The sequence below is a fragment of the Lathyrus oleraceus genome, chromosome 7, assembly GCF_024323335.1.
Source record: "Lathyrus oleraceus cultivar Zhongwan6 chromosome 7, CAAS_Psat_ZW6_1.0, whole genome shotgun sequence".
Lineage (NCBI taxonomy): Eukaryota > Viridiplantae > Streptophyta > Magnoliopsida > Fabales > Fabaceae > Lathyrus > Lathyrus oleraceus.
Genome location: NC_066585.1, coordinates 437,204,679 through 437,215,295, shown reverse-complemented (window position 1 = coordinate 437,215,295; position 10,617 = coordinate 437,204,679). Strand labels below are relative to the sequence as shown.

General features: G+C 40.7%; 1 pseudogene; it reads left to right on the top strand.

Moving 5' to 3' along the window:
* The first annotated feature begins 2,093 nt into the window (after positions 1 to 2,093).
* LOC127109300 (uncharacterized) lies at positions 2,094 to 2,193 on the top strand (annotated as a pseudogene).
* The last annotated feature ends 8,424 nt before the right edge of the window (positions 2,194 to 10,617 follow it).

Sequence of the window (10,617 nt, the reverse complement as noted above, 5' to 3'; positions counted from 1 at the left end):
ACTTGGTTATTTCCTTCTTCACTACCTCACTCAGGATCAGATTTAGTCTCCTCTGGTGTTCCCTAGAGGTTTTACAGTCTTCTTCTAGCATGATGCGGTGCATACAAATAGAAGGACTTATTCCTTTAAGATCGGTGATGTTGTAACCTAGTGCAGTTGGATACTTTCTTAAAATATGTAGGAGTTTTTCCGTTTCGAGTCTTCCTAGGTCTGCATTAACTATCACAGGTCGTTCAAGTTCTAAGTCTAGGAATTCATATCTCAGATTTTTGGGAAGTGTTTTCAGGTCAAGGGTTGGTTTGTTAAGACACTGCGTAGGGTCCGGTGTTATTGCTAAACATTGGTTAAATTTGTCTTCTACAAGATAGTCGGATGATTTGTCTTCTACTAACTCTGCTTCTTTTATGCATTCATCGATGATATCCATGAAGTAACATGTATCTTCTATTGCAGGTGCTTTCAAGAATTGGGAAAGAATGAACTCAATTTTCTCTTCACCTACTTCGAAGGTGAGTCGTCCTCGTTTTACGTCTATGATTGCACCGGCAGTTGCTAAGGACGGTCTTCCCAGTATAATGGGTGTAATATCATCTTCTCTAATGTCCATAATTGTAAAATCAGTTGGAATGTAGAATTGACCTATGCGTACGGGAACGTTTTCAAGAATTCCTACAGGATATTTGATGGAACGATCTGCTAGTTGCACAGACATTTTGGTTGGTCTTAATTCTCCCATTTCCAGTTTCTTACATATGGATAAAGGCATAACACTAATTCCGGCTCCTAAATCGCATAAGGCTTTGTCGATGACAAATTTTCCTATGTGACAGGGTATAGAGAAACTACCCGGATCCTTGAGTTTAGGAGGCATGTTTTGGATTATAGCGCTACATTCGGCAGGGAGTGTAACGGTTTCGCTATCTTCAAGTTTCCTTTTATTAGAAAGAATTTCTTTTAAGAATTTGGCATATGAGGGCATCTGCGTAATCGCTTCGGTGAATGGGATTGTAACGTTTAATTGTTTAAGGAGATCAACAAATTTTTTAAATTGGCCCGCATCTTTGGTCTTAATAAGCCTTTGAGGGTAAGGGATCGGCGGTTTGTAAGGTGGTGGAGGTACATAAGGTTCCTTCTTTTCTATGGTTTCCTTATTACTCTCTTCCTTCTCCTTAGGTCTATTTTCTTCCTCAGTTGACTTTTGAAAGTTTTGGTTTTCCATCCTTGGATCAGACGGTCCTTCCACTTCCGTTCCACTTCTTAATATAATTGCATGAGCGTGGCTTCTCGGGTTAGGTTGGGGTTGTCCAGGAAATGTACCAGTTGGGGCAGCAGTAGGCGCTTGTTGTTGAGCTACTTGTGATATTTGTGTTTCCAGCATTTTGTTATGGGTAGCCAGGGCATCTACTTTACTTGCTAATTGTTTAATTTGTTCTCCAGTGTGTACATTCTGGTTTAAGAAATCTTTATTGGTTTGTTGTTGGGAAGCTATAAAGTTTTCCATCATGATTTCCAAGTTGGATTTCCTAGGGGCGTTATTGTTAGGCATGGATGGGTTCGGTTTCTGATATCCCGGAGGTATAGCTGGGGCTTGATTTGAAGATTGTCCGGGTGCGTATAAAGCGTTATTACTCTTATATGAAAAGTTTGGATGGTTCTTCCAATTTGAGTTATAGGTATGCGAGTAGGGGCTTCCTTGAGCGTAGTTTACTTGCTCCGCTTGGATTCCTGTTAAGAGTTGACAATCCGTAGGAGTGTGACCTTGGATTCCACAGACCTCGCAATTCTGAGTTATAGCAACCACGGCGGTTGGAGGTGATACATTTAAACTTTCAATTTTTTGGACCAGAGCATCCACTTTTGCATTAACATGATCAAGGTTACTTATCTCGTACATGCCGGTTTTCGTTTGAGGTTTTTCCACCATTGTTCGTTCGGTTCCCCACTGATAGTGGTTTTGGGCCATGCTCTCGATAAGCTGGTAAGCATCAGCATAAGGTTTGTTCATTAGTGCACCACCTGCAGCGGCGTCTATTGTTAACCTTGTGTTGTACAAGAGACCATTATAAAATGTGTGAATTACTAACCAGTCTTCCAAACCATGGTGTGGACAAAGTCTCATCATGTCTTTGTATCTTTCCCATGCTTCGAAAAGAGACTCGTTGTCTTTCTGTTTAAATCCGTTTATCTGGGCTCTTAACATAGCTGTTTTGCTTGGCGGAAAGTATCGGGCAAGAAAAACTTTCTTCAACTTGTTCCATGTGGTGACAGAGTTGGAAGGAAGAGATTGAAGCCATCTTCTAGCGCTATCTCTTAACGAGAAAGGAAAAAGACGAAGTCGAATTGCCTCTGAAGTGACACCATTAGCTTTAACAGTATCAGCGTATTGGACAAATACGGATAAATGAAGGTTTGGATCCTCGGTAGGATTTCCAGAGAATTGGTTCTGTTGCACTGCCTGCAACAACGAGGGTTTAAGTTCGAAATTGTTTGCTTCGATTGCGGGTGGAGCAATACTTGAATGCGGCTCATCTTGTGATGGAGCGGCGTAATCTCTAAGAGCACGAGCTGGTTCTGCCATCTCGGGTATCGAAGGGAAAATGTTTTTGAAATCAGGAAGTTCTACAGGAGGGAGATTGTTTGCAGCACGATATTCCCGAATTTGTCGTAAGACTCAGAGATATAGTTCGATATCGTTGATTCGTAAATAGAGTGGCTCGCCTTGTGAACGAGTGTGTGGCATACAAATCGACGATAGAAAGAAAAGAAAGAGAAACCTTAGTCTCTACAGCGTAACAGAAGAGTTACGATATCGATTAAATAAAAGTCCCCGGCAACGGCGCCAAAAACTTGATCGCTCGACTTCGTGAGTCGAATTGGGGTACAAACTGCAAGTGCACAGTTCTATCGCGTAGTTTTAAAAGATATCGATCCCACAGGGACTTATGAATCGATATACCGTTTTCTAAGGTTACTTCGTAAAGCTAAGGTGGATAATGTTTGATTGTTTGGGGGAAAAGCTAAAAACTAAACTAAGATCTAGGTTAAATATTAATAAAGCGGATATCGGTATGTAGTTCGTCGTAATTAGGGAATCAATTCTTTGTCGGTTTCCTGGTTTTAAAATAAATCTTTTCAATTGACTTTATTGATTAAAAGTTTTATCTCAAACTCTCGCTCTGTTGAATAAACCATGATTTTATGTTAATGTAGCTGTCACTTATAATTAAGTCAAAAACCATTTTTTGAAAACAATAGAATCCGTAGAAACTCTTTTTAAGAAAATACTGACCGTTTAAACACCCTTATCTCAAACTCTCGCTCTGTTGACTTAAGTTATATAATTAAATTCGAATGCTTAACTCTCGTCCTCACATTCAATCTTTAAAAATACTTTTTGGAAAAGATCAGAATTTAATTAACTCTAAAACTTGCTCTCGCCCTGATCTAGAATTAATGTCTAATTTACACTGTCCAGTTAAAACCTCAAACTCTCGCTCTATTGATTTTAACTTCTTTATGTCTTTTACTTTCGTAAAAACCTTTGTTATTAACCCTGTAAATTGAGACCGTAAAAAGAGTGATTTTAATTTTAAATTTAATTAAACCGACTTAGTTTTGATTCCTTATTCCGTTTACTTTACATACCGATATCTAAGCGAATTAGCCAGACATGCTAAACAAACTTAAATACTTATCATGCATAAACAGACTCATCCCAGGCAAATAATATAAATAAATAATAAAACAAAGCATTAAATAATAATTAAAGAACCTGAATGAGTTAAACAATAGTCTTGAACACTCCACCACAAGCCGGTAGGATTTGTTCTTGGATTCTTCAATTAAACAACAAATTAAAACGAAGGAAATAAAAACTAGATTCTAACGTAAGGTTAGATCCGGTAAAAAGGTACACAATAGTTTCCGGTGTAGAAACTATTGTGCGAAAAGAATTAACTAAATGCTAAAAAGGAAAATAGAAATTGCAAGGGAAATAGTGTAGAACTCGTAAAAATAATAAAGAAACAATGCCTAAGCTGCTGGAAAAGAAAATATGCAAAAGCGAAAACGGCAAAGAAAAATGTGGAAAAGCGTGGAACCCTTTTAGGTTTGGAAAGTGGCTATTTATATTGGTGCCTTGAGTAACTGCCTCCGCTTCAAAGGTCTTCAACGTGCATAAAAGTTGGGCGTGGATATAGGGCTCAACTCTCCCTCAACGTCTCTGAAGCGTTCCTTGCGCCAAAAATGTTGGGGAATGGTGTGACGTTCGTCACACCATGTGTGACGTTCGTCACACCATGTGTGACGTTCGTCACACCATGTGTGACGTCCGTCACAGGAGTGTGCAAGGCGTGACGCTCGTCACGGCCTCTGTGACGTCCGTCACAGGCACAACACCTGTGTTTTGTGCTTTGGGCTGGGCTTTGATATTTGGTTCATTTTCTCTCCTTTTTGCACCCCCTTTTCTTCCATTTTTACTTGTGCTTTAAATAAACCACCTGAGACAAATAGGAAGAAAATACTGCGTAATATCTAATAAAATGAAGTGAACTGAAATAAATAATAATATAATTTAATTGAATTAAGTCCTAAAATATGATATAATTTCATGTTATCAGCTACCACTTGAGATTTTGTTTCAAAATGATGCCATGGTTCATATGAACTCTTGTGAATGATCATTGGTGCCCAAATTCTTCAGAATGGCCACCATCTATTGCTCAATGACTTGCCTTGACCTGTAATTGCTTCATCTGCAAGTAACAAGGTTAGATGACATATTTTTGTACCTTTGGTTAGTAAACAAATGAAAAGCAATGATATACAAATGCAAAACATGCTTGGTGATCAAGAATCACTCTCAAAAGAGAACCCACCCACAAGGAAGGAGGCAAGGTGCACAATGATCCTTGAGGCAATGATATGATATGATATGATGCCATGAGGGATCTTAGGGACAAAATTGGGGTCTTACAGATGCCCCTATTTAAGGTCATTCTAGCCGGAGAAGTGAAGTTTAGAAATCTTCATCTCGACGCGGTAGAATGGGCTTAAATAACAGTAATGAGACAAATTTTGGTCCCTAAGAGACCTCATAATGCAGATGTATGCATGTAAAAGACACAAATTCTGTGGGGAATATGGTTCTCACAGAAGAAAAGACGATCCATTGGAGTAATACACTCACCAGGAACAAAGACTATAACAAGACTCTCACAGGGACTCTTATTGGGGATAGAAAGAAAAAGAAGTGCGTGAGCAGGACACGACTCTGAATTAGGGAAATGACACAGCGTGAACAAAACACAACCGGACTAGAGACCTCACCGGGGAGTGAAGGACTCAAACTGGGGAATAGATGATTTCTAAAGGAAGACACATCCATTGGAAAGACGCAAGCTGAATCAAACCATCCACAAAGGATACTTCGGATGAAAATCCGGACTCGGACCAAGGAACGATTCATAAAGAACCTCCCTGCCAGGGAAAATTGCATATATTGGGGAACACGCCAATACAACAAAAGGGTAAAATCACCACAAGAAATCCATTGGAGAAGGTCTAACAAAGAGACTCTCCTGGGGAAAAGCAACAAGATGAGGTGTTACCGGTATAAGGGTAACAAACTCAGGAAGAATGAATATCTAAGACCGGTATAAGGGTGAGAGATATCAATCAACCAAACATCTGAGAAAGACCTGAAAAAGGTACATCAACTCAGGAAAATCTGACTCCACAGGGGACCAAGGTCACAATAGGGAGCAGAAAGGAAGGAACACCAGGGATACCGGTTACTGGGTATATAATAGGTGACCGACCAGAGCGTGAATTGGTATATATGCCAAAACACTCATCATCCGAAAGGAGGGCTTGAAAAAGCAAATCGACTTACAGGATGGACATTCGAATCCACAACAAGAAAACGAATCTTACTCAGCTGGGGACACAAACCCAAAGAGTGCATGAGATATAATATCCATTACCGTCAGAACGTGGATAGAATACTCGCATGAGCCATATTATCTATTACCGTCAGAACGTAGATAACATACTCGCATGGAAGAGACACCAGGGATACCAGGGTATATAATAGGTGACCAACCAAAAACGTGAATTGGTATATATGCCAAGACACTCATCATCCAAAACACAAACTTGTTAAAGGATGGATATTCGATTCTACAAAGAATACGAATCTTACTCTACTGGGGAAGATCAACAAAGGATTCCGACCAAAGAGTGAAAGAGATATATTATTCATTACCATCAGAACGTGAATAATATACTCGAAAGGAAGAGACACCAGAGATACCGGTTAGGGCATATAATAGGTGATCAATCAAAAAGAGAGACAATCGATACCAAGCATACGGGTAAACGAAAGACAACTCACAGGGGTAAATTGCAAGCATCCTGCAATTATCCAACAAACAACAAATATTCGATTCCACCAAGGGAAATAACGAATCTTACTCGACTAGGGAAACACAAAAGGCTTCGACTGAAGAGTGCATGAGATATATTATCCATTACCGTCAGAACATGGATAACATACTCGCATGGAAGATTATCCACAACCGGTTACTGGGTTAATAAAGGATAAATCGACCGAAAAGAAAGGCATCGGGATACCAAACTAGGTATATAACGATGACCAATCCAAAAGGGAGCAACAATCATTACCAAGCAGATGGGTAAATGAAAGAAGACTCGCTGGGGATACATTGATACAAAAAATCAATGATCCGGAGATGAATTGCATAAACAACAATTATCCACAAGGATTTGCTGGCAACTTCAAAAGGGATAACATTGCAAGCATACGGCAATGATTCAGAAGACTGCTGGGGATACAATTGCTAGCAACCGGAAATTATCCACAAGCAAGGGAGGAATATCAACATCGAATATCGAATGAAGACAACCACAAAGAGTAACCAACATCAGTTAGGATGAACAACAAGATTAACTCTGGAAAAGGGGAGGAATTAGGGTTTACAACTACCGAATACGGGGTAGAATACCAAAACTCTGGCTGGGGGTAAAATTGCTAGCATCCGGCAATTATCCACAAAAGCATAGACTCCGTTGGGAATAAAACCACAACAGCACAAAATCCATCATCAGCCAGAACGAACCACAAAGGTTACCTCTGCTAGGGGAAAAGAGATAGGACTTACGACTACCGAATACTAGGTATTAGCCAACAACTCTGATGAGGATAAAAGGATTAGGGTTTACATCTACCGAATACGGGGCAGAAGACCAACTTCCGCATGGGGAATGAAGGAAATCACAAATCCGCACGGGAAACAAAAATAGGGTTTATAACAAACCACAAACTGCTGAAGAGCAGAAAAACTAGGATTTACAACTACCGAATATTGGGTAGAAAACCAAAGCTCTCTTGCTGGGGAATAAAAGGTGTATAACCACAAATTCCACCAAGAAGAGGGAAAATAGGACTTACAACTACCGGTATAAGGGTAGAGGCCCAAAAAGATTCCGCTGGGGATAAAAGAAATAATGCCGGTTACTGGGCAAATTATTCATTTATTCCACAGGGAAGCACGAGAAACAGCTGACAAATGCCAATTCGGGACCAAGCCGAAAAGACAGACTGAATCAAGGCACATCCTATGAGGATACAACTCAATAGGAAAATCCATCCCAATATATGTGTTGGGAGGAAACGGAAGAAACCGTCATCCACGAGGATAATCTCAGTGGAGAACTGCAGAAGGAAAGACAGACGCTTTCTGCTTATGGGGCTGAATCTATATGGAGAGATTGAACACCCCGCATCTGCTTGGGAAGATCTATAAAGAGATCTATGAAACCCATAGCAAGAGACAACAAACAAAAGATATATGGCAAAAAATGCAACATGAATATCTGAATGTTTTATGATTATGCATGAATATGCGTGATTTATGTTTGATGAATGCTGACAAAACAAACAATTCTAACACAAACAGGCCCAGGAATCACACGCCCGGTACTATACTTCCAGGGGAAAAACCAACTGGAAAGCCAAACTGCTGAAGATCTACGTGCTGAACAACAAAGATCTGCGGGGAGGCAAAAGATCAGAGATATCAAAGAATCTCTGAATAATGGATCAACAACAACCCAACTGGAGTACAGAAAGTCACAACAGGCAACAACGGCCACAAAGACAAATCTGTTGGGGAAACAGGAGAAATCCCGAGACATCTGCAGGGGAACAAGAGTTCACTGCACAGGCGAGAACTGCTATGAAAGCAACTTCACATAACTCCACTGGGGAACAGCCCACTGAGGGAGAACAGATCATCCACGTAGAATCTACTGCACAAGCAACTCTACTTGGAGAACAAAGCCACTCATTCCATCGGGAATACACCCACTGAAGGAAAAACAGATCACAAAAGTAGATTCTGCAATAAGCCACTCTATTGAGGATCAAACAATCAGGAAATCAACCCAATCTCTGGATGATAGGCCACCAACCAACCTTACTGGGGAACAGAGGTTTCAACAAGCAGAAACTGCCACAAAAGCCACTCTGTCAAGGATACCAGCTCTGGCGGAGACTCTGAGGGTATTATCACGGATGCAATCCTGACTCTGTTGGAGATACCAACTCTTTTGGGGATTTTGCACAAATACAATCCACCAAACCACAAATCTACTGACGGCTCCACTGGGGAAATCCACTGCGGGATCCACTGGGGATACGGAAGAGAGCTGGGATCAACCACTAAATGCTGACTCTTATGAGGAAAACATCCACAACTGCTGAGGAGGAACACAATCACTACTCTGCTGAAAGCTAAACGCTCTGATGGGGAGCTAGCAACAAATCTGCAGGTGACTGCGCTGAGGGAAGTGGTAAAGTACCGGGATATCCACCCACCAACCACTAAATCTTCAAAAAGAAGGCGACCATGCTGAGGAGAGAAACAACAACTCCGCTGGCGACCGTACTGGGGAGAAACGGAGTACCTGGGTTCAAACCACCAACTACCGAATCTACCACAAGGAGAACACCCATGCTGGGGGAGAATACTGCTGGAGAAGAAAACGAAGTCTTCAACAAGCACTCTGCTTGGGGAACAACCCACAACAACAACTCTGCTTGGGGAACAACCCCAACAACAAAGCAGGAGATAGAGGATACAACCAATGCCAGGAATATGAACAAATGTCTTACCTGTTGGAAATCATGCCACCCTTGGGAGAGCACTGAGAAATTCTTGAGTATCCTTTCATCATTGTGAATGTTCACTTTGTTTAAAACAACAATTTTGAAAATTTTATTTGTTTTAAAACAATGACATTTTATCAATTAAAACATGCAAAACATTTGTTGAATTGAAACAAATAAGAGTGCAAATAAATGGATAAAAGCTCAAATTGATTTGATGGAATGGTAGCCTACAAATGGCAAGACTCCATAGATCTGTACAAATTTGAAATCAGTGATATATATTTGAAGAGGGCTACATTGAACATAATTATCCTTTCTCTACCAATTTGAATCTCGACGTATTCGAAGCTTCAATTGACGACAAATCGAGAACCTCTGACGAAAAGACGGTTGCGGAACAGAAAGTCTTGTCAGGATGCAGTTACTTGCCAAATCCCTAATTTTTGCCTAGATTGCCCCAGGGTGAGGTACTCAATCTAGCGGGATGCAAATATCATTTTTTTTCATGTCTCTAATTTTTGCCTGGATTACCCTTGCGGGTTCTCCACCGAGACGCTCATTTTTGCCTAAGCCGCCCTTTCGGGTTTTCAACTTAGCGAGTTATTCTGTTTTTCATTTGCATATACTTTCTTTTTTTTTAGGCAAAGTATTTCTTGACTGCATCTGAATTCACAGGACGAGTGAAATCCTCCCCATCCATTGTTGTAAGCATCAAAGCACCACCTGAAAAGGCTCTCTTAACAACATATGGACCCTCGTAGTTTGGAGTCCACTTGCCCCTGGAATCGGGCACGAAAGACAAGACTTTCTTGAGCACGAGGTCACCTTCTCGAAACACACGAGGCTTGACCTTCTTATCGAATGCTTTCTTCATTCTCTGCTGATATAACTGACCATGACACATGGCAGTCAATCGCTTCTCTTCAATCAAATTCAACTGGTCATAACGACTTTGAATCCATTCAGCATCAGTCAACTTGGCTTCCATCAAGACTCTCATTGATGGGATTTCCACCTCTACTGGGAGAACAGCCTCCATGCTGTAAACAAGAGAAAAAGGGGTTACCCCTGTTGAAGTACGGACAGATGTACGATAACCATGCAAAGCAAATGGCAGCATCTCATACCAATCTTTGTATGTAACTGTCATCTTCTGGATAATCTTCTTAATATTCTTGTTAGCAGCTTCAACAGCCCCATTCATCTTAGGTCTGTAAGGAGAGGAATTATGGTGTGCAATCTTGAACTCAGCGCACAACTCATCCATCATCTTATTATTCAGATTAGATCCATTATCAGTAATGATCTTATCTGGCACACCATAACGGCAAATCAGCTGGTTCTTAATAAACTTCACAACCACCTGCCTGGTCACGTTCGCATACGAAGCGGCTTCAACCCATTTGGTGAAGTAATCAATTGCT